The sequence below is a fragment of the Delphinapterus leucas genome, chromosome 10 (assembly GCF_059928025.1).
Source record: "Delphinapterus leucas isolate spDelLeu-1000000601 "Yukka" chromosome 10, BTC_Dleu_Yukka2, whole genome shotgun sequence".
In the NCBI taxonomy this organism is placed as follows: domain Eukaryota; kingdom Metazoa; phylum Chordata; class Mammalia; order Artiodactyla; family Monodontidae; genus Delphinapterus; species Delphinapterus leucas.
This window is the reverse complement of record NC_143138.1, coordinates 87,349,755-87,374,400: the sequence shown is the minus strand read 5'-3', so window position 1 is coordinate 87,374,400 and position 24,646 is coordinate 87,349,755. Positions and strand designations below refer to the sequence as shown.

Here is a 24,646-nt window from a genome sequence, read left to right as displayed (position 1 = left end):
GGATCTTCCGGCTCCGTGGGCCCAGCTGATAGCCTGTGAGTCAGACTCCAACCGCCCTGCCAAGTCCTTCGCCAATTCCTGACCCCCCCCAAAATTCGAAAACAAACTAAAATGGTTATTTTAACCTACAAATTCGACAGTTGTCTATGCAGCAGTAGATAACCAGAACATCAATCTTCCACATTTGAACTTCACCTTGCAAATGTGTATTTTGCCCATGTTGCATTCTAAGGATTTCATCCTTCTCTGAAATATTGTCATGCAACTTTTCATTTGAGAAACGGAATATTTCCTGCCATATAGTAAACAAAGGATGTCACAGTCAGCAACAATTGCAGCCCTCTGCTGTGTGTCGGTGAGCCCTGAGGAAACTCAGGAAGGAAAGAATACCTGCCATATAGCAGCCATCAAACTGCAGCCACTTCCTTCCGGGGAGCCCTCCTGACTCAAGGGAGGAAACTTTGAGATACTAGCCCCAGATAGCTGAGGTGCATATCAAAGGAACGATTTCAGTGAGCCCAGACTCTCGCATCTTCCCATACATAAAAAAGCGCTAAATTCCTTAACTTGGGATATCTGGTTTTCTTTCATTAACAATAATCTTTTGACATTCAGACTACCCACCCTTTGTTGCAAAACTCCTATACAGCCTAGCTCCCCTCTCACCTCCTCGGAGCAGTTCTCTAAAGCTGACTTGAGATGCTGCCTCCCGGGCTTGAAGTCCTAACAATTCCCACCAAATAACACATAACTCTCAACTTGTAAGTTGTGAATAATTTTTTTAGTCAACACAATACTTCAGAAATCTCAACGTTGCCAATCCCTCGGATGTCCGGTTTTCTTTTTGTTCAGGAATTGGGAGAAAATATCAGTGTTTCTCAAACCGTGTTCTGAGGACCACCTTCATCTGAACATCTGGGGTTGTTAAATACGTAGATTCCTGGGTCCCATCTCAAACCCACTGAATATTCTGGTGCAATCATACAGGTCACAAGATCAGTCTCTCTACTCACCCTCTGCAGTTAAACAAGCCATTTATCTGCAAAATAAACTTGCTAGGTTAATACCAACAGCTCATAAGTCCACCAGCCATTCTGTTTGGAGAAGGCAACTCAGGAGGAAAATTCAGCTCAAAACAAGCTTTAGCCACCAAATACAATATGGGAAGTATCCGGCTACATGGTGTTGGTGATACTAGAAAGAATAGAGGAGCCCTGACCCCTGGTAACTCAATCTGGTCAGGAAAGAAGTCGTTAAGTAAACAAGAGTTCCATTATGTTGATGGTAACAAAGACCTACAAAAGAAGCATTCTGCTCTACTTGGCACCTAAGACCTACAGGCCTTGAGCAAGGGAAGGGGCTGTATTGGCAAAGCAGATGTGAGAAGAACCTTTTATTTTCAATAAGGAGAACTTCTTCCTCCAGGATAGAGCTGCCTTAGAGCACAGTCAACCCCTTTCACAAGAGACCAGGGAGGAACAATGGTTCATTGAGACGCCCAGGGCCACACATCACCAAAGCCTAGAGGTTGGTAACAAACTATCAAGGACACAAGTTAATTGTTCAGTGACTTCTGTCAACAGGATGACATCCCAGACTACTTCTGTGTAGGAGGAGTCAAATCCCAATGAGGCAAGAGATAGCTGCCGGTCGTAAAAACAATAATAAGCAAATAAATGTCTCTAATGCCCACACTGTGACGTCAGGACTCTGGAGATTTTCAAGACTAGAAGAGGTGAAGAAAACGATCCCTTGAAGTCTGAAGCAAGCAGAGGAAGATCATAGCAATTCTGATCGCTTACACCCCACCCTTGGGGGGCTTATGACGCACTGAAGACTTCCAGAATTTTCCTCTAATCCTCACCATCTCTTGAGGTTGATCTAGAAGTGTTTTAGATTTTAAAAATTGGAGATCAAGAGAGGGCTGGTGACTTGTCCAAAATCACACAACTATGGCAGCTGGAAAGCTGGAATTCCAAGGTGTTCTGACGGTCTACCTATCTGTCCAGAGGACAGAAGTCGTAGCCGTGCCAAGAGTAAACACTCAGAAGTGCATTACCCATTTGACGAGCAGAGTTGGTTCCAAATGATGGAGACATACTCAGACATACTGGGCTTTGACTGGCAGAACCTCGGCCTAGAGCAGCCTCTAATAACATCACTGTGTCCAAATCCCTTCATCTCCCCAGGCTTTGATTTCCCCATCTGCAGAAGAGCACGCCATGCAAGAATTGGTGATAGAGAAGGCTATGCTTCTGAGAAGCTGCGTTATATGTTTTTCTCTCTGTTTTCCCCTCCTGGAAGGTAGACAGTCCCTTCTAAACTGTTTCAGGGATTTTTTTTTTGTTTAATAGGAAAGAGAACAGAAGCAGACTGACGTTGCCACCTTCCCGGTGTTTTATGAAAGCCCAACTCCAAGAAAGCCATAATGCTAGATGAGCCAAGAAACAAGAGGCTTGGAAAGGAAGGAGAACGACGAGGAAGAGGAATCCCCCCAGACTGGGAAGAAGACAGGGGTCTCTGCGTCCTGAGAACAGTCACAATCTACATTGCCAGGAGAAGTCCCTGCTCCCTGACTGCGCCCTGGGAGGTGGTCAGATCTCAGGAGGGATGGCTGTGTAGAGCACAGGAGGACAAGGGCCCACAGGCCACAGGTCTCCTACTTGGCCAAAGAGGCCACCCCCTTCAATGTCAGGAAAGCAAGGATGCCACCGGAATCAAAGTTCCTGGCAGTGGACACTGGGAAACAGGAAGTAATCAATGTGGACCAAGACAATGCCCCGTCACCCCAGATGTTTTGTGGTCAGTGCAGGTGAGTTAAGAAGGGGACACAACCTAAGAATGACCAATGTTGCAACTAAAGTACCTTATTCACTAATTCCTCTGAAACCAGTTTTTCCTTCAGCATGGAACAGATCCCTCTCCTCTGCTGAGCCCTAGAAGCAGCAGCTCACTCGCCTCAAGGTACCGTCTTTGATGATAGAAGAAAGCAACACATTAGACTCATGGAGGGAAGAGCAGATCCTGTCTCCCTCACCCCTCGCTGGCTCTAAAGCATCTGCTCTTTGGCTACAATAACAAAACGAGCCCCTCAGTGGCAAAGACCACCATTCAAACAATTCACCGCCGAGTCATCACCAATTCCAAAAGACAACTGAGCTGGGTGTCACTGTCTCCTTGCCTTAGACTACAGTGTTAGCCACCGAACATTCTAGCACTTCTTTTCTGCTCACCTAACAAGGAAGGAGATGGGGCATACAAAGCTGTTTCATTAGGACCAACAAGGAATTTTTATGAGCAGCTCCATCACATTTAACTAGCTCCTTTAGTAACAGAAAGGAAATCTGTGTCAGAGGTTGTCAGCCTTTGATGGATGTTTTCATTCTCTGAGTGTTTCTGTCGCTCTCCTTATGTGGCCAGGCCATGATGGAGAGTTTGAGCTTATTAGACACCGTACTCCACCTGCCACCGTGTCCTGCAGCCATGATATTGCTGTCAGAGCCCAACCCCAGCCTCAGCAATTGCACAGTTCCACTGAACAGAAAGGACTGACAAGCGTTTTGGGGCGGGGGTTCTCTAATTTGACTTAGAAAATCCTCAGCTTTTCACTTGCTGCTGGTCTGAAATATCAAGAAGTACTGAGAAGAAATCAATTTGTTTGTGATTTGGCCAGCCAGGTTACCAATGGCTTGTTCTGTGCTGAGCAGGCTTGATTCAGTCATAATCAGCGATCAGAGGGGCTAGGAGATTAGGGCCAAGAAAAACACTATATATTAGCCAAGTCTTTGGTTCTAAGATCCTATACAAAGTCCTTTTTATCAAAGTTGCTTTACTGTAATTTTTTCTGGTTATTAACACAATATGTTCTCCTTGAAAAAAATCAAAAAGGTACGTATTTTTTAAAAGCTATAATGTCACTCATAGCCTCTGTGGCAGTTTTTATTTTCTAAAGATGGCTATAAACACACACATACACACACACACCACCCCTCAAGTTCTTCTTACACTGTGATATGGATACTTCACATTGAGAATCCATGTTTCCTCCCCTTGAAGCTACGTGGGTCTTTGAAACTGCACTGATCACTTAAAATTCAGGGCAAGTGATGCTGTATAATTTCCAAGGATTGGTCATAAAAGGTGATGTGGCTGTAGCTGCGTTCTCCACTCTTCCCCCTTTCTCTCCCCCTCCCCTCCCCTCCCCCTCCCCCTCCCCCTCCCCCTCCCTCTCAATATGGGCTTTGGGAGCCCTGGATGGACATGAAAGAAGTCTCCATGCTGAAGAGATCACAAGGAGAAACTAAATAGAAGATAAACGCTAAGCTCCGGCTGTCCAGCCCCAGCTGTTTGAGTCTCCACCAGACACACCAGTGACCCGCCAGGTGATTCCACCCTCCTGTTCCCGCGCCTGCCCCCCACAAACTGATGCCAAGTAGAGCAGAGATGAGCTACCCTTGCCAGACCCTGCCCAGATGGCAGACTCCCGAGTCAAATGAATGGCTGTTGTTTTAAGCCACTAAATTTTGGGAATGTTTTGTTATAGAGCATTAGCTAACTGAGGAACAAGCCCGACAACTTCCGATAAACCACTGTTACCACACTGGCATATACTTCTCTCAAATGATATATAGATTTCTTGCTTATTCCCAAGCAACGGAAGAAACTTGCTCAACCAAGTATTTTTTTGTTCCAGAAGACTGTTTTTTTTATAAATTATTGGTTTGCAATGTAGAACCAATTTTCTCCAGCAGAGCAAGTTATCTATTCTGTGGGCCAGGCCACAGAAGCCTCTCAGTCCCAATCTACCTGTAGAATGGATGGACTTAGAGTAAAAGCTCTACAGAATAGTCCTCCAATGTGGGAAACAATGTTTCTTCCTTTCTTTTAGTTTTTTAAGGATGTATTTCTCCTCAAGGATTTTTTTTCACATCCGTATGTCTTACCATCATAAACAGTTGGATTAATAAAAACAAAAATAAACAAATGGGACCTAATGAAACTTAAAATCTTTTGCACAGCAAAGGAAACTATAAAAAAGATGAAAAGACAACCCTCAGAATGGGAGAAAATATTTGCAAATGAATCAACAGACAAAGGATTAATCTCCAAAATATATAAACAGCTCATGCAGCTCAATATTAAAAAAACAAACAACCCAATCAAAAAATGGGCAGAAGTCCTAAACAGACATTTCTCCAAAGAAGACATGCAGACGGCCAAGAGGCACATGAAAAGCTGCTCAACATCACTAATTAGCAGAGAAATGCAAATCAAAACTACAATGAGATACCACCTCACACTGGTCAGAATGGCCATCATCAAAAAATCTAGAAACAATAAATGCTGGAGAGGGTATGGAGAAAAGGGAACCCTCTTGCACTGTTGGTGGGAGTGTACATTGGTACAGCCACTATGGAGAACAGCATGGAGGTTCTTTAAAAAACTACAAATAGAATTATAATATGACCCAGCAATCCCACTACTGGGCATATACCCCGAGAAAATCATAATTCAAAAAGAGACATATACCACGATGTTCACTGCAGCTCTATTTACAATAGCCAGGAGATGGAAGCAACCTAAGTGTCCACCGACAGATGAATGGATAAAGAAGATGTGGCACATATATACAATGGAATATTACTCAACCATAATAAGAAATGAAATTGAGTTATTTGTAGTGAGGTGGATGGACCTAAACTCTGTCATACAGGGTGAAGTAAGTCAGAAAGAGAAAAACAAATACCGTATGGTAATGCATATATATGGAACCAGAAAAAAAAAAAAAAAGGTTCTGATGAACCTAGGGGCAGGACAGGAAAAAGAGGCAGATGTAGAGAATGGACTTGAGGACACGGGGAGGGGGAAGGGTAAGCTGGGACAAAGTGAGAGAGTAGCATTGACATATATACACTACCAAACGTAAAACAGATAGCTAGTAGGAAGCAGGTACATAGCACAGGGAGATCATCTCGGTGCTTTGTGACCACCTAGAGGGGTGGGATAGGGAAGGTGGGAGGGAGACACAAGAGGGAGGAGATATGGGGATATATGTATATGTATAGCTGATTCACTTTGTTATACAGCAGAAATTAACACAACACTGTAAAGAAATTATACTCCAATAAAGATGTAAATAAATAAATACCAAAAAAAAAAAAGACACATGCACCCCAGTGTTCATTGTAGCACTATTTACAACAGCCAGGTCATGGAAGCAACCTAAATGCCCATAGACAGACGAATGGATAAAGAAGTGGTGGTACGTATATACAATGGAGTATTACTCAACCATAAAAAGGAACGAAATTGGGTCATTTGTAGAGACGTGGATGGACTTAGAGACTGTCCTACAGAGTGAAGTAAGTCAGAAAGAGAAAAACCAATATCGTATACTAACACATGTATGTGAAATCTAGAAACATGGTACAGATGAACCTGTTTGTAAGGCAGAAATAGAGACACAGATGTAGAGAACAAACCTATGGAAACCAAGGAGGGAGAGCGGCAGCGGGGATGGGGTGTGATGAATTGGGAGATTGGGATTGACATGTATACACTAATATGTATAAAATAGATAACTAATAAGAACCTGCTGTATAAAATAAAAAAATAAAAATGTTTTTTTAAAGTTGGATTAATTTCGTACAGTAACCATTGAAGAGATCACTGAGGAGCAGATCACTGTGGATTGCAGTTGTTGAGGGAAGTTTCATGGGAAGTTTGGGACTCATGTTCACTGAGCAGAAGAGGTGGGCAATAGGAAGTGTGATGAGCATCTGTGGGTTATTTCCCCTGCCCACCATCATTACCTCTATGGTAACCACACTAAAATGTTCCTTAAAACCTTGTTACGCAAAGGATGGTCCGCAGACCAGTACCGTCAGCATCGCCTGGGAGATTGTCAGAAATGCAGAATCTCAGGCCCCACCCGAGGAGCCTACTGAATCAGAGCCTGCATTTTAAAAAGATACCCAGGTAACTTGTTTGTACATTACAGTTTGGAAAGCACTGTCTTAAGACCCCCACCCTTTCTCTGCTCACTGTGCCTGTGACCCCAGTGGGGCTGACCCACAGACGTGGCTGATCTGCAAGACTGGTTCAAGGATACGCATGGGACTCAGGCCTATCCAAGGAGGGTCAGATGGACGCTTCTGCTAACACGATACAGAGAAAGGAACCTTTTCTTTCCAGGTTGCTAAACTGGTGAAATGAAACCATGAATTGTGGTCATACATGGGGTTTGGAAGTTGGTGGTTAAACAGCACTCTTTCTCCACTCCTGTATACAAATCTAATTAAGAGAGACTGACATAGGAGTCAATGATACAGATAAACAATACCAGCTTTATTACTGGAGGAGGACAGGCCCCACCCTAGTAAGCTTGTCACATGAACAGCCAATAATACGATCATCTTGAAGACAGATCATCCCAAAAAAGAAAAGGCCACTGAGTTGCACATGCCCAGTTCCTTCTTGCAAATAGCATCAGACGTCACTCCTTCTCCCTTGTGGAGAGAGAGGGTAATAGAAGTTCCTGCTTCTCTGGAGGCAGGAGGAATGAGGAGGTACGCATTTCCTCCTCATCCAAAGCTAGCATTGCTCCCAGGTGGGAAGGACCAGCTTGAGAATGAAGGTCACCTTGAGGCAAGAGATGGAGAGGTCGTGGATAACGTCATCATCTACTGCTCGGAAAGAAAGTAGTAAATATCCTACCAGCTGACAAGTTGCTTCAATCAATACCTTGTCCTGACTCTAACATAAAGGAGAAATAAAAAAGAAAATAATTTAATTGAACTATGTATTGTGGTATATAGGTGCTTGAACATTATTATGGTGGACCAGGGGTCAGCAAATCTTTCCGGTAAAAGATCATTTAGTAAACACTGCAGGCTTTGCAGGCCACGGAGAGTCTCTGTTGCATACTTCTTTTTTTTTTTTTTTTTTTATATACACAACCCTTTAGAGATGTAAAAATCAATCTTAGCTCATGGACTGTACAGAAACAGGCCATGGGATGGATTTGGCCCAGAAGCTCTAGTTTGCTGGAACAACAACAGTAACTAGACCTATAACAAGATGTCAGGGGCTTCCCTGGTGGCGCAGTGGTTAAGAATCCGCCTGCCAATGCAGGGGACACGGCTTCCAACCCTGCTCCGGGAAGATCCCACATGCCCCGGAGCAACTAAGCCCATGCACCACAACTAGTGAGCCTGCACGCCACAACTACTGAGCCCGCATGCCACAACTACTGAAGCCCGCACGCCTAGAGCCCGTGCTCTGCGATAAGAGAAGCCACCACAATGAGAAGTCCATGCACCGCAACAAAGAGTAGCGCCCGCTCACCACAACTACAGAAAAGCCTGCGCTCGGCAATGAAGACCCAACACAGCCAAAAATAAATAAATAAATAAATTTATTTATTTATTTATTTATTTATTTATTAAAAAAAACAAGATGTCAGATGCTTGGATCTCCTTATCATCACTAGGTCTGGACTGGACATGTCTAAATAAAGCCTATGTAAGTATACCTGTGTATATATGTGCATCAGAGCACCCTGAACGCCTCAGCCAGTGTGGACTCAGACAAGAGTGCCATATCAGGGGTTAAGAACCTCAAAAATAGAGGATAATTCTCAGTAAAGTTCCACATGAAGCACACTATATAATATGTCCTCTATTTTTACTTTACTGCAGTTGCATTCCTGGAAGATTCAGTGTATATTAAAACCAGGCAAAAATGTATTGTACTAACGTGGAAAATGGCACTAAGATCCTGCCTTGTGTAAACAGAAACCAGGGTTCACTTACAAGAATGTCTGGTTAAGTCATTCGAACATCACATGGGAAGGAAGGAAATTCTCTAACATGTGCGACTGCATGTGCATGTCAGGCAGCCTAGCAATCCTTAACCCTGCCCACCAAGGGCCAGCATGGCCCCCCCTCTGATTACTGTGACAACCAGAAACACTCCCATAAATCTCCAAACAGTGCTCCCTGACAGCAGAGGTGGATGCAGAGATGGAGCGGAAGGTCATACAACTTTGCGTAAATATACTTTCAAAATCTCTAAAGGCCCCTCCCAAAGCCTTGGAGGGGGCCACGCAAGGGAGGGACCCAGGGGCTTCAGTGGCACCAGCTTTCCGGTCAATCTGCCGCCGCCTTTCTGTGAGGATGGAAACGGACGCGGGACTAAGAATCACATCTGCCCAGAGCAGGGTCCGGTAACACCTGTTAGGTGGACAAATCCATCTGTGCAAACCAAATGTGGACTCACGGTCAGGAGTGGCTACAGAACTGGGGGACCCAGTGCAAGATAAAAGTGTGGGGCTGTGGAGCCTTGTATTCAAAAAGTATGAAGAATTTCAAGATGGCAACAGGAGAGCATTCAACCAAGCTCAGGGCCCTTCTGAGCATGATCCCGGTGTGACTGAATTGCTCACCTCCCATGACACTGGTCCTGCCACAAATCAATCCAAATAACAATCATTAAGAAATTTATGTTATTAATAAGTGTCTCTACATCTGTTACTTTGCTTGCTTTCATACCCCTGGCCTTATCCTGACTCCTGAGATGAGAAAGTGAACCTTAGCAGGGTGTCAGGTCACATCTAGGAAGGAGAGATGGGAGGAATTAAGACCAGGTCTCCTGACTCGTTCCCTACCCCGCCTGCCACTCCGCAACCACAAAGTCTTTTGTTCTTCGTCCTGTTTGCCAGCCCTGGAAGTCACAGGTGGGAACTTCCATGGACACAGTCTGGGGCCTCAGCCACACTAGAGAGATTATGAGCTGAAAATGAACATGAACGTTCACCCACTTAGATACTGTGTCTGTTTGTTTACTTGCTTGTTGGTTAGTTGTTCTCTTGTAAGCCCCTTTGCATTAGAAGACTTGGGATTAAGTTCAGGAACCCTCCAGTCATAAAATGGTATCAATGATTTGCAATTAAAGCATGGCCAGTTGGAGAGAGAGACTTAGCTAATTCTTGCCCAAAGCATTTTGGATGTTGCTGGGTATATGTTAGGAACAGGGCTAATAAAACGGCTGACCGGCAGAAAAATTCAGACCTCCCAGGGATTCTACTACTCCTACAAAAGACTCTGCCAAACTCCACTCCTATTGTTGCCTTTAAAGACAGAGCACAGCCATATTCAGAACCTACTGCAAAGCAGCCAAGAGAAAATGAGAAGGAAAAGCTTTTGTGCTCTGCCCCCTCGGAATGGAAAACTGTTGACTATGTCTTCTTAGGATTCATGGAGCTTTCGAGAAACTAGATTTTTAGACCTTGGTCAGTGTGATGGTGGAGTAACTGGATACTTCTCTATTCCTGATGATCTAGGTCAATTCATTTAAGTTTTCCCAAATATGTTACAATCTAGTCTATACTTATCAGTGAATTACAGTATTTGCAAGAAACACAGAAATCTAAAAGTAATGATTGCTGTGATAGCCTGTTCCTACCACTCTCCATAGCAACAAATTTTATTTCAAGTTTCTGTACCTTAGGCTATATCCACACATACATGCACACATGCAGCTAAAAAGAAAATAATGAACAAACAAGTTGATTCCAAGATGAAAACAAGAGCATAAAGCAAACAAAGAAAAAACCATAAGTGAGCCAAGGTTGCTGCCGGGCGTGGGGAGGGACCTGGAGAGGAGAGTTACCCAAATGTCAGCAAAAGCGTGGTATGAATTACAGCTTATGGAACAAAGAGAATAAGATGGAAGCACCAGAGATATTTCATCATAATATACATAGACCACTGAGTTTATTTGGTAGTTAAGGAGGTAATGGCTTTCTTTCAAACTCATTTTAAAAGTTCTTTTTTTAATGGTGGCGATAAATGTTTTTTAGTGCGGGGACTATATTCACGAGAGTGGCCACAAGGCCATATTCAATCCTTGCTAAGGATGCTTAATGAGGGATGCTGCTTTCACTAAAATATTCTGTGCTGTTTCAACAACCTCATCCTTGGCAGAACTAACTCTCAAGGTACAAAGACAACATGGGGGAGAAAAGAGGTATTTTACCCTGTACGTGAGGAACTCCGGGGTTTTTCTTAAGTATGTTGCCAACTCTCTCTTCCCCATGAGGTACTGAGTGGCAGGGAAATTTAACTGGGGCCTAAAAACAAATTAACAGAAGTAATGTATGAAATAAGTTTTTGCCAGTATCCAATTATAGCATCAAGCTATGCTAACAGGTTGATGGATGTATTTTAACATCAGATAGCAGAAAATTTAGGGGCTAGATACATTACGGTCTTGTCTATCCATCAACCCTAAAATTTAAAACCAACCACTAAGATAAAAAGGAATTTGCGTGCTGTCTCTCTAGGTTGAAAAGTATGTGTGCCTCCCCCCTGCACCTCATCCCCGGGTTTGCAAAACCAACTCGAGTTTTCTCTTACTATTAATCAATTATCTTATAAAGAAACACTATTTTAAAAAACTCCTTCTCATCAAATGCCTATACCATCGAGCAGTATTTTAAAAGTCATTATAACTGCGTGAGAAACATCCCATGTGTTTGAGTCCCCACGGCTCCTGTGAGCATTTAGATGTTTGAGTTTTGAAGAAAAATAGAAAAAGATGTACCCAGTGAAGAAAATGCCTCAGAATTCTATTTTAAAATCTATTATTTCCATTGCAGTTGATCCCATGTATATACAGATGTGTTTTAGCTTTTTATTACTGCAGCTGTCTTCACAGTGATGTTATGAAAATGCAATAGATTAAAAACAAAACGATACACTGAGATGGAAAAACAAAGGCAAACCTCAAAAACCAAATGGTATCCAAAACTAAACAAACTAATATCGAAGAAGTGAAAGTACTGCAGATTGATGAATAATTAAACACCTCAAAATCAAACCAATGCAGGGAAGAGGCTACTTAAAAAAAAACAAAACAGAGATTTAAAGGCATAAATCATGATTTATAACCTATCCCAACTTTGACCTCATAGAAAGCAAGAAAGATCAAAGGTGATGCTTCATTATGTATTTATTGCTTAGCCAAAGCATTATTCATCGATCTTCATTTTGAAAGATATATGTGGAGTACAAATTCTCATAGATAGAACCATTGCAGGGAAATTTTTATGTGCAGAATTTATCATGAAATCTGCAGCTAATAGCACAAGATGCCTAATTTGTAATTTGCCTCTTTCCAGATTTATAGTATTACAGCTTTACAGCCAAAAGATGCAAGCTGCAATGTGTCATGGGAAGATGGCTGACAGTTCAAACACATTCACTGTCATTCTTCAGAGACCTTATTCTTTAATTCTCTAATGAAGATACCAGGAAATGACCACCACTGCTGCCACCAGTAACACCCACACCCATACACATGCATGCTAGAAAACTCCATCTGGAAAAATTACTGTGTTGATTTCTAAAACAAAGTCAGATGTAAAAGATTTGAGGCAGGATTGCTTTTTTAATTAAAAATGCATGAATGAAATTATAGAATCCTCTTTTCTATTCATCTTGGTTGGGGAAAGACAAGATGGCATCAGGAGTGTGCCTCTAATCCCAGACTACAATAATCTAGTAACAAAACACTGAAGCCAATGTTGGCCCCAAATGTAATTTTGAAACACCTAGGAGACTTCTGGTTACCTTAAGTGATGTCGTAACAGTCCCAAAAATCTACTTAAATCCGTTTCAATCATTTTATGAGGTGACGTAGCAAGGTGGCATGCCTATTTGAGAATGAGAAGAAAAAGTCCAGAATTTCTGGCCTGGCACCAAAACTGCGTGGCATCGTCCGCACCAGTGTGGCACAGCACACTGAGTTACCAGAATATCTCCCCCCATTCCTTGCAGCAGTCATAGCCCCTGCGCTATCCATCTTCAGCCAGGAGCATCCTCACCTATTCACCTAGAAGGGTGAGCGGCGGTGCGGTGAAATTTTCCAATATGGTGTCTATCAGACGACATACTGTGATGGTGAATTTCATGTGTCGCCTTCACTAGCCATCGCTTGCCCAGATTAGACATTATCTCTTGGTGTGTCTGCAAGTGTCTTTCTGGATGAGATTAGCATTTGACTTGGGGAACTCAAAGTCCAATTTGGATTAGGCTCAATCCATTGAGGGTCTGAATAGAACAAAAGGTGAGGAAGGAGGAAATGGCCCCTTGTCCTTCCTGCCTGCTGGAGCTGGGACATCTCAGCTCATCTCCTCCCACCCTGGGACTGGGACTTACATCAGTGGCTCCCCTGGTTCTCAGGCCTCAGACTCAGCCTGGAATTACATCACCAACTTCCCTGCCTCTCCAGCTTAGAATATGTATCCTGTTGGTTCTGTTTCTCTGGAGAATCCTACCTAACACGGATGTCAAACTAGGCTAGTAAATTATAAGTTCAACAAAGCTCTAAAGGGTCTATCATTTTAGGACTTTTCAGAGTCTCTAGTATGGTATACACCATGAGTCCCTGAAGGGAGATAATCCTACAGAGCTCCTTCTAGGTGGATGCAACCACAGACCATGCATAACTAGCTTCTCTAGAAGGAGGCTTCCTGGTTGCCATCCAAAGCCTTGGGGCCAGACACACCTGAACTAAAACCTAGCTGTGCTACTTTTCCAGTTGTGTGAGCTTTGGCATTTATTTCAGCATCTTGGGCCACTGTCTTCTCATCTGTAAACTGACAAATGAAATGATGCTCTTAGCTGAATGCCAAAAAACAAAAAAAAAACCAGTAGTGACTATGAGACCCTCCCCAGAGAAGCTGAAATAGGAAGAGTAACCAAAAAGAACTACCCTTCCTCAAGCAGGTGGCGAATATCTGTCCCACTATGGCTGCCCAGCTTCCATACCCCCTTCCCAACGGTGGCCCAGTTCCCCCTGGGGTATCGTCTATTCTCCTTTGTGTGTGGTCCTTGTGGGATGGTAACTACAGAGACTCACACTCATTGTGGAAATCAAAGCATGGGGCTCCTTCCTCCCCACTCCCATGTCCTCTGGTACAGATGGAGGGGGCCTCATGACTTAAGCTCAGCCAACAGCATTCTATCCATCAGGACTCTTGAGTCTCGGAGAACATGAGAATGGAAAGTCAGGTTAGAGGTCAGCCATGGAAGTAGTAGCAGGAGCGTTTCTATGACCAGGGCGGTGCTGGGCTTCCTATCTATTCCCAACTCTGGGGCTGCAGCATTCAGTCTATTTACTGAACCCCCAAAATCCATCCAGTCAATTAACCTTATCAATATGAAAGCAACAATTCTCTTCCAATGGTGCTCCGATCAGCAGAGATACAAGTCTAGAACAGGTCCTTGATGGAATACAAGGAGGAAGAACAAGAAGGACAAGAACGACTGTAAGTGAAGAATAAACCAAACATGTATCTGCCTCATGTATGGTTCGTGTATGGCTCTCATGGGGCCACTTCTAAAAACAAAAGAATTCAGGTTGTATCCTTCAGGATCCTGCCAGAAAAGTGGAAACTTCTCTGCATTTGAAGCAGAGGGAATTTAAAGCAGGGAATTGATTACCCAAAGGAGGAAAGAACTGAGAAGCCAGTAGGGGACAGGGAGGCGGCCCCAGGAAAAAGCAACAGCAGAAAGTCCTTACAGCCCTGAAGCAACAGGGCTGAGGCCACAGAGGAATCACAGCTGCTGCCAGAGACACTGCCCAAGACAGAAGGGTGGGGATGGGAGGAAACAGACCCTGGCTTACCCCTACCTCTGCTTCCAACCTCCCACCCACGCATCCCATTGGCCCAACCAAGCCAGGCTAGTTATAGGAGCCTGCAGGGGCCACCCCTCCTCCCCCAGATTGGATTCCAGGCAAATAGTCCCAGGACTGGCAAAGCAACTCTCACACATAAAGTGTGTTATGCCTACAACAGGCTTGGTTCACGTGATTCCCAACTCCTTGGGGACCTCCTGGCCTAATCCTGTTCCATCTTTTCAAATGAGACAAAGCACTTTCAGCCGCCCACCTCCTACAGCCCAAGTCCCACATGTCTCCCTGCAACAAAAACCCTCAAAAGCATTTTCTTGGTCTCTCCTCCAGATGTTCTATGGACTTACTAGTCTCAGAGGCTTCCAACACTCCTCATTTCAATAAGTATTTTATCTCACATGGAAAGTCAAATGGAATACACTTGCTGTATTTATCATTTCTACAGTAAAAATAAAATCTCTACGAAGCAAGTACCAGCAAGATAAGGATGAATCCACAGGCCTTTCTGGTCTCATCACAAGAAGGGTATATTTTAGAGACGCTGTACTGGATGGAATTAGGATTCCCTCAACCAAATTTAATATAATTTTTTCTCCAGGGGAATTTCTGATGAGATTGTCCTGCAAAGGGACCATCTCCTAATGGGATTTGCTGATCAAGATTACATTGTGCTGTTAAGTAGCCATTTTAGAAGAAAATGCAACCAGAGGAGGGGGGTAAACGCAGCTGGTGAACACAACTTGCTGGCATAGCCTGGAGAGCTAGGTTGGTACTCTTTCTGCATCTGGCGGAAACGGGGGCACTGGTATATCTGAGCGCCCTCCTAAAGAACCCAAATTAGAAAAGATTCGATCTTAATGCAGACCATTGACTTTCTCTCTGTACCAGGGTCATGGGGCATTTCAACTGTGGTGAGACACCTGGCCAGTGGTGTCCCTGGGGGCTGGGATGAGAATGTCAATGACGGAGGCAAACTCAGCCCTCCAGGGAGCATCACCACGCTCCTCTTTTCCTGGCAGTGGGGTAGTGGGCTCATGTGCTCAGACCAATGACGTCCTCCATCAAACAATGCTAACCCTGGCCCAGACTGTCGTCCAGGAGCCTTCATCTGAGAAAAATGGTGGGAAAACGAAATCAAGAAATGGATTAGAAATAGCTCAAAACTCACCTGAAGCCAAAGCAATCTTTTAAGCAGGAATGTACCAAGGGCCAGGGGGTGGGGGGGTGGGAGGTGTGATCCTCCCCAAGTACAGGAAATAAGGAAGAGCACTGACTGTAGAGAATTTTAAAACAAACAATAATACTGCCTAGAAACCAGCCCCCATTTATTGTCACCACGAGCTAGCAATGCAAGAAACCAGGATTGGAACCTGCCACGTCAAAGAAAATTTCTTAACCCTCTGAACCTAACTGCCTCGCCTGTCAAAACATGATGCCATCATTGGCCTCAGAGAAGGCTGCAAGGATTCTGAGTAAATATGTTTTAAGCACTCATGCCAGCGCCCGGCACACTGTAAATGGTCAATAACCGATGGATACATGCTACTGTTATTATCTGAACAAAGATCGTCACCAAAAGACCGGAAGAAGATAAATGGGCAGCATAGGCTAAAGATGACTCATGTGACAAAGGATGTCAAATAAATGTCATTTAACTACAAGACAGCACGTGGTGGCTATTGGCATGGCAAATATCAAATTACAGCAGTCACAGCAGAGAGAAAAATCTACCTCTCTAATGCGTCATGCGGGTATTGATTAATAAGATCCCCACAGGAAGGTTTGTGTTTTCACCCAGACAAGAGCCAGCTGAGGAAAGAAATGAGGGGGGAGGAGGAAGGAAGAAGAGGCAGAGAGAAATTTCTTTCACTGGTCCCCCAAACTGGATCCCATAACCTCCAAGAGGATTAGGAGAGAAAACCAGTAGAAAAGAGCCCATAACAGAATTGGTGCAAAGCCTGTGAAGTATCTCCAGCAATCCCACAGTGACAGAACTGTGGTTGCCAAGGGGGAAGGGGTGGGGGAGGGATGGAGTGGGAGCTTGGGATTAGCAGATGTAAACTATTATATATAGAATGGATAAACAACAAGGTCCTACTGTATAGCACAGGGAACTATATTCAATATCCTGGGATACGGACTTCCCTGGTGTTCCAGCAGTTAAGACTCCACACTCCCAATGCAGGGGGCCCAGGTTGAATCCCTGGTCAGGGAACTAGATCCCGCATGCCGCAACTAAGGGCCCACATGCCGCAACTAAGGATCCCGCATGCGGCAATGAAGATCCCACGTGCCGCGACTAAGACCTGGCACAGCCAAATAAATAAATAAGTAAATAAATATATTTTTTTAAATCCTGGGATAAACCATAATGGAAAAGAATATGAAAAAGAATATATATATATATAACTGAATCACTTTGCTGTACAGCAGAAATTAACACAACATTGTAAGTCAACTATACTTCAGTAAAATAAAATTAAAAAAAAAAATAACCCCACAGTGTAGTCTCTCTCCTCTTAGGAGATGCTCCAAAAGACAAGACAAAACGTGGCCACATAGGTCAGAGGTTTTTAATAAATTTCTAAGAGCGAGTACTGTAAAATTTAAACTCCTTTTAACAAAATCTAGGCTTAGAAGACGGAAAGTCAACTCTGCCAAAATATTAACTGAGTTACATCAGGGTAGTACAATGGGCGATTTTTATTTTCTCCTTTGTACTTTTTAAATCCTTGAAAAATTGAAACTATGTTACTTTTTGAATCAAAACTTAAATCTCAATTTTTGTACTAATAAGTGATATATAAGAATCACCTAGGACTCCAGTGGTCCTCTTAGTTTAGATATGGTGGACCCTTTGTTTTTTTTTTTTCAAAAAGGAAAATGTTTTCTTTTTTTTTCCAAAGAGGAAAATGGGTCAGTTTCTTAAGATCCTAAATTGAAGTAGATGAAGAAAATGTTTTGGTTTTGTGACTAGTTCATTTGAAAATAAATGACACATTATGGAGCACTGAGGGTTTAAAAATGGAGGTGGGGATGGAAAGGAGCAAAATATAGGACAAAGGAAATGCTTTATATTATCAGAAATAAAAGCTAAACCCCAATTAAAGTGATAAATCTTTAATCAAATAATATCGTAGACATAGGTCCAACCAAAATCTTGTTATAAGAAGCTTATAAATTAAGCTTTTGGAGCTGGGGGCACAATCTTTCTTCAGACCTGGGCTGCAGATTCCCTATCTTAATTCAAACCAGAGCTATGAAAAAAAGGTAGAGATACAGTTATGTACTCAATTATAAGCTTTTTCAAACATCTGCCATTTTCTAGAACGATCTCTGGGCTGCTACAATCCAAAGACCATAACGCATTGGATGGCCAAGAAGGTGGGGAAAATACCTTCTGTGTATAAACAGGCTTTAAGATTTTTAACTTGAAATTTGGGCCCACCTGATGAGGGACTGAGTAAAATTCAATGCTTTTACGTAATGGGGGGAAAAAAAATAAACGGAATAACTTCAAGGGGAACGTTTAACCCACCAAAAGAAACCAATGTGCTCAAAATATGGTCCATTCCTGTGATTCTTATCAATAAAGGATTCCTAGACTCCACCCAAACCTGCTGAATCAATTCTTGGAGAAGAGCTCCCAAATCTTCACTTTACCTCGTTTTCCAAGCAGTTCTTAGACACACTCTAGCTTGAAAACCTCTGATTTGTAAATATTAAGAGTGCAATAATTCAACAGCTCATTCAAGATCTACTAAATAACTCTTCATTCACTTACTTGAAGTACTGACCCTACTACCTCTCTGAGATTATTTTCTGATTGGCCTTTTGCTAACCAGGCAGAGGCCACTCTGCCTCATCAGCGACAGTTTCTCCAACCAAGTGAATTTCTTAAAGCCACACACACAATAAGAACCCACGCACGATACTCTTCCCGGTACACTGCAACTACTTGCCTGGGGTCATAGACTCCTCTCCGGGTGTCCTCCTAAATTCAAGGACCTTTTATGATGAGGAATTAAACGTCTCTGACATACAGGGAGAAATTAATTCGCACCTATCAAATGAACAACTATTTCATTCCCTGCATGAATTTATACTTTGCTTTTGTCACAGCCCAAAAAACATGGAGAAAATCTCTGTAAAAATTAGTTATACTCTACGGTTTCTGGTGGAGTTGCAGAGATTACCCCTTGGGCTGTTATTTGCAGTATTTAGGTTTTCTTTTTTTTTTTTTCTTTTACCGAATTATCAAGTGAAAATCCAATTGTTCCTAATGGCACGCACTCTGTGTGTTTCCCATTCCCGTATATGAGAAAGGGTTTATTATCCATTTGTAGTAATTAAGACACTGATGTTATATAGACCCATAAAATTCATTAAGCCAGTAAAGAGCTTTTCATCAAAATCACTGTAGCTAAATATTTATTTAAAAATAAAAACTAAATTAAAATTAAGAACTCCCGTGACCAAAAAAAAAAATGCTTTCAGAGAGTTTGGAAAGCAGTGGTGGGCATCCCTTACAGTTTTAAAGTACATAACTATATTTTCTTATGGAGTAGAAACAGCCCTAACCAGCAATCAATCATGGCTAGCTATAAAGAAATGAAGTAATTAACCATAAGGAAATAATTCAGCAAGATGCCAACAGCTTAATAACATTTAAGTATTTGCACTTAAGCATTATTGTTTCTAAATGGCTTCATAATTGTTTTAGATTTGCAAAAGGTGCTAACACGTGAACAAAAGAAAGAGCAAAACAAGATGGATCTGGTAGGCCGGATGTGTCATTAAATGCAAGAAGGAGGTCTGCATGTCCTGGGTGGAATATAGAACACAGGCTCTTTACAGAGCTGGTCTGTACAGTGCAAACTCAACAGCCCTCAGAAGCTTACGCACTTCCCCAGCGAGGGGAAAAAGGAGGAAATCCAACAAATATCTTTGATGAAGAGAAGAATTTCATGTTGCCATCTTCCTGTCACGGGGGAAGTTCATTAAGAAAGCCAGAGCTGAGAAAGCAAAACACGTTGACTGGAATGTGTAAGAACTTCTGCTGTGTGGCTAGGGGATAAAGCTTTAATCAGAAAGTCCTTTCTTTATATTTGAGGCACTACAAAAAAAGCCAAGAAGAAAGCTGTGGTTGTGCATTAGCAAAGGCTTCTGCCCGCAGTGGAGGCTTTCTGTATTTCCATCCTCAACCACGAGAAGGAACGGGGTCTGTTTCCATTTTCCATCGAACACCAGAAGAGTGGTTCTCTCCCAGGACTCCAAGGATAGCTTCTCAGGGTGCCATAAGCTCTCTACTTCTATTTTAGTCTCCTACCTTCATTTCGACGAAATCTTAAAAAAATATCTGAAGGATTGAGAACTGTCATAGGGTTCTCCTTGGCAATCATGTGTATATTGGTACCAATTAGCATAACTTCCATGGAAACGAGTTAATGAGAGAAACGATAGTGGTAGACTTTAGATGAAAATTATATTGATGCCAAGTAAAAGCCAACAAGACCCTGCTGTGTGCCCTAGGAGGAGAGGTGTCCTGGGAGCTTGAGCAGAGAGGCGTCTGGAGAGAAGGGAGTTGGCTGGTTTACGGATGGACATCCACCAAATTCACACGCAACAAGCACCCAGCAGTCAGGACCACCTCGTACTGTGTGAGCAGCAGTTTAATTTCAGCAAAACAACAGCATCCTTCACTTGCAATTAACATTGTTAATTTAAATGTCGTTGGTTATATAGTTTTATTCCTATGTGATTTGTAAATTTGTGTTGAGTTTATACTTGTATAGCAGACGTGAGAGTTAACACCTAGAGTGTGGTTTCTCAGCCTGGGCACTGCTGACATTCGGGGTGGATAAGTCTCTGTTGTGGGCCGTCCTGTGCACTGTAGGATGTTTAGCAGCATCCCTGGCCTCTACTCACTAGATGCCAGTAGCATCCTCCCTTAATTGCAGCCAAAAATCTGTCCAGACATTCCTGAAGGACAAAATGGTCCCTAGTTGAGAAACCAGCTGACCTAGTGTCTGAGTCAGGGTCCAAGCAGGAAAGAGAGGATAATGCAAGGGGAGTTTAATATGGAAACTGTTAATAAAAGTGTGGGGAGGGAGTAGGGAAAGACATTTACCAACAGACTAAAGGGGCAAAATAAGACAGCAGCACATTGTAGGAGTGAGAGGGGAGGGGCTGGGGTTGAGGGGAAAGAGATGCTCAGCTAGGCCCCAGCTGTTCCAGCCATCCCAGCCCAGGTGCCAGCCAGGAGGAGAGAATCTATGTTGACATCCAGCCCAGATAAGGCTCCAGGTGCCTCCAGCCCCAGCTGTCATCAGGCAGCAACGACGCAAAAAGCTCCAAGTGAGAATTGCCCACCTGAGTCAGTCCAACCACAGACCCATGAGAAATAGCGATAGTAATATGCTGCTTTCTAACCCAGTAAATTTTAGGGTGGGTTACGCAGCAATAGGTAACCGGACTACGAATAATCGAAATGTTAATCAACAGTTCCTCGGGTATATATTGAAGTTAATAAACACACACACCACACACCGCCATCCACAATGAAATATTTTAAGAAAATTGCAGACAATATAACCACCCTGCCATATTCTCAATTTCTGAGTTTGAACCCATTTGGCTCCTTCTGTCTGCTACACTTTCAGGATCTGGAAAGGTGTGACGCTGATTAGTTAGGACCCCAAACCATCCACAGGGGTCACATGTCTTCTCCCACGGGGCACTGGAGTGTCTGCCAGGTGTACAGGTGTGTTCCAAGTGTTGAAAGTGCCCATGGGGAACTGATGGGAGAACGTCTCTTTATCTCCTTTATGTTCAACTCCGTTAAAGGGATACCCAAGGGTTTGTAGAGAAATTGTTCCTTTTTTACTTGTTGCTCTACTCTCCGAGAGTACAGAGAGAATCCAGTGAGGGCTGGATGCAGAGAGAAATGCAGATGACAGACTTCACACCGTTATCTGACAGCGGAGCTTCCTCTAACAGGGTTGGGCTCTCCAGAGCTGGCTCCTTGTTTCATCAGGACGAATTATCCCCCAGGAAGGGCCTCAGTCCTCATGCAGATTGGCTTCCCAGGGTGCCCACTCCATCAGCATAGACATGGCCAGAGTTTGTGAATTCCTTAGACTCATCTAGAAGCCCCGCTCCGGATAAATGAAATGGTGAAGAACCCTGACAATCTAACAGATTAATCATTGTAACAGAATGACCCAGGAGTCTGAATTTAGTTTTTTAGCAAGAAGCTGACAGCTGCTTCTCTGCAGAGCAAGGTTAGCAGCTCAAATGGCTCCAGGAGGGAGTGATATTCAAAATATTGAATATTTAACAACTGGCACTACCTGGGCACCAGTGGGTTCAGAACAGTCCCCGTCAGCATCTATCAGCCCTGCCCACATGGCCCAGCAGGTGAAAGGAAGGTGTGGGCACAGGGGGCTGTGGAAGAGGAAAGCTCTGCTTGCCGTGTAGGGGAAGCTGCTGTCAGCTCCAGATCACGGCAGATGTGGGAATATAAGCCATCTGTTTTCAGATCCACAGATTCTTCCCAGAGAGGCTACAATAGATTTCTTTATGAAATTTAAATATTGACAACTTGTTTGAAATTTTACAAAAAGAAAACCTCTTTACAGGCCAAACCAAAAAAAGAAATGAATGTGTATGACATCTCTGTGTCAGTTCTTCACTGCTGCTCCAAGGCAGAGCCAGACAGTACCTTGGAGCACACTGTCGTTATTTTCTATGTAGGGTAACGTAAGGAGCCTCTTCATATGCGGCCAAACTCCTAGGCTTTCACACTTTGAGGGGATGAAACTATTGGTCCCTTTTTTTTTAAGTAATTAAAAAATAAATTTTATTCCAAGCAGAGTTGTACAACAAAGGAAGTAATACATGATAAGATGCACGACATAATAAATAGAAAAACTGTGAATTACATTTAAATTTCACAGTAAGAAAACAAAGATATTGATATAACCAAAAGGTATAATTTAACTGAACTGCCAGGCTAGGGAGACTGGAAGTGTGTACGTGAGCGTGTGTATGTATGTGGAAAGAGAGAGGAAGGAGAGAGTTAAAAAGTTAAATCCGAGGCAGGCGTCGTGCCGCTCTGCAGGGTTGCCGTTGTTCTCCACTTTTCTGTTTTTCTTTTCGCAGACGCCGCCCTGCTCTCATCAGCCTCTGGCCTGCCATCTCCTTGAGTCCTAACACCACGCCTTCAATTGAGTTGCAGAGTTCTGATGGAGAGATATTTGAAGTTGATGTTGGAGCTGCGAAACAATCTGTGACTATTAAGACCATGCTGAAATATTTGGGAGTGGGTGATGAAGGAGATGATGATCCAGTCCCCGTGCCAAACGTTAATGCAACGATATTAAAAGAGGTCGTTCAGTGGTGCACCCACCACAGGGATGATTCTCCCTCTCCTCAGGATGGTGAGGACAAAGAAAAGCGAACAGATGACATCCCTGTTTGGGATCAAGAATTCCTGAAAGTTGACCAAGGAACACTTTTTGAGCTTATACTGGCAGCAAACTACTTAGACATCAAAGGTTTGCTTGATGTTACCTGCAAGACTGTTGCCAATATGATCAAGGGGAAAACTCCTGAGGAGATTAGAAAGACATTCAATATCAAAAATGATTTTATTGAAGAAGAGGAAGCCCAGGTATGCAACGAGAACCAGTGGTGTGAGGAGAAGTGAAATTTTGTGTCTGATGCTGTAACACTGTAAGGACTGTTGCAAATACTAGTTGCACTGCTTTGTTTATAATTGTTAACATTAGAAAAACGGTCCACAAATGCAGCAGCCAATCATTTGTATTAGCAGGATGTCATCCTCGTTGCCTGTGTAGTTTCAGCACAGATTGCAAACTCATGGCTCAGTGTCTTCTAGTACGATCAAAAGTTCTTTTGTCTTTGCTCTGAATAAACTTGAACTGTGGGTTCTCTATAGAAAGTGGCATTTGGGGCTTTCCCTCTCTTTGTAAAGCTATTTCTGCCTAGTTTATTGTCCAGTTAACTTTACCTTAGTGACCTTTAAAAGCTGGCACTGTAAATAAAACAACTTGCAAAAAAAAAAAAGTTAAATCCTCATCTTCTCTCTCTCTTTTGTTTTTAATTGGTCCTTTAAGTTAGCAAAGCTGTCCCCTCCTCCTTGCTCTGCTGTGAAGACCTTTAGAATAAGAAAAGTCAAATTAGCATCAAGTTCCAGGACCTTCCTGGGTAAAAATATTAAGGACATCTGCTTCCCCCAAATCAAACGTTTTAGAAAACCATCGGGGGGACTGAGATGAGATGCCAAATAAGTCCTCCAAAGAGAGCTTCAAAAAGGCGGGAGAAGCCTGGGCTGCACTCCACACTCTACCAAGAGCTGACTACCCTCCCATGGCATTTGTGCTTTGGGGAATGGGTAACTGATCACGTGATGGGAACTCTAAAAATAGGAACATGGCAGCCTGGGCAGGGCCTGGACCAGCAAGGACATCATACACTAGTGGACAAGCTGTGTCCATTGAACTGTGAGCCTTCACTTTCAACTGTGACACCTTCCCCACTGGCCACCAAAAGCAAGAGCCATTGTGGGTTCATCACATTCTCTCCCAGCCTGCTGTTTTGAGGTACAGTCTTTCAGATGGAGTAAACCCATGAGCTGGACCATCTCTGTGGGCCTGTGACACTTGCACTCACAGAGGACCCCATATGCTCAGCTTACCTGGTTCAATGTTCATCTTGAACTGCTTAACTTTTGAACAACAGGTCTTGCATTTTTATTCTGCGTGAGCCTACAAATTTTGTAACTGGTCCTGCCCCTGAGATTCTTGAATAATTGCAGAGGAACACTTTTGAAAAGGTGGCCTCAAGAAAGTGATACAGTCACATGACTCATGGTAGCTATGTTCTATAAAGTTGCCACGAACACTGACTTAATGAGTATTGA

At 43.1% G+C, this 24,646-nt stretch overlaps 1 pseudogene; it reads left to right on the top strand.

Moving 5' to 3' along the window:
- The first annotated feature begins 2,705 nt into the window (after positions 1-2,705).
- Positions 2,706-23,561, top strand: LOC111174151 (S-phase kinase-associated protein 1 pseudogene; annotated as a pseudogene).
- The last annotated feature ends 1,085 nt before the right edge of the window (positions 23,562-24,646 follow it).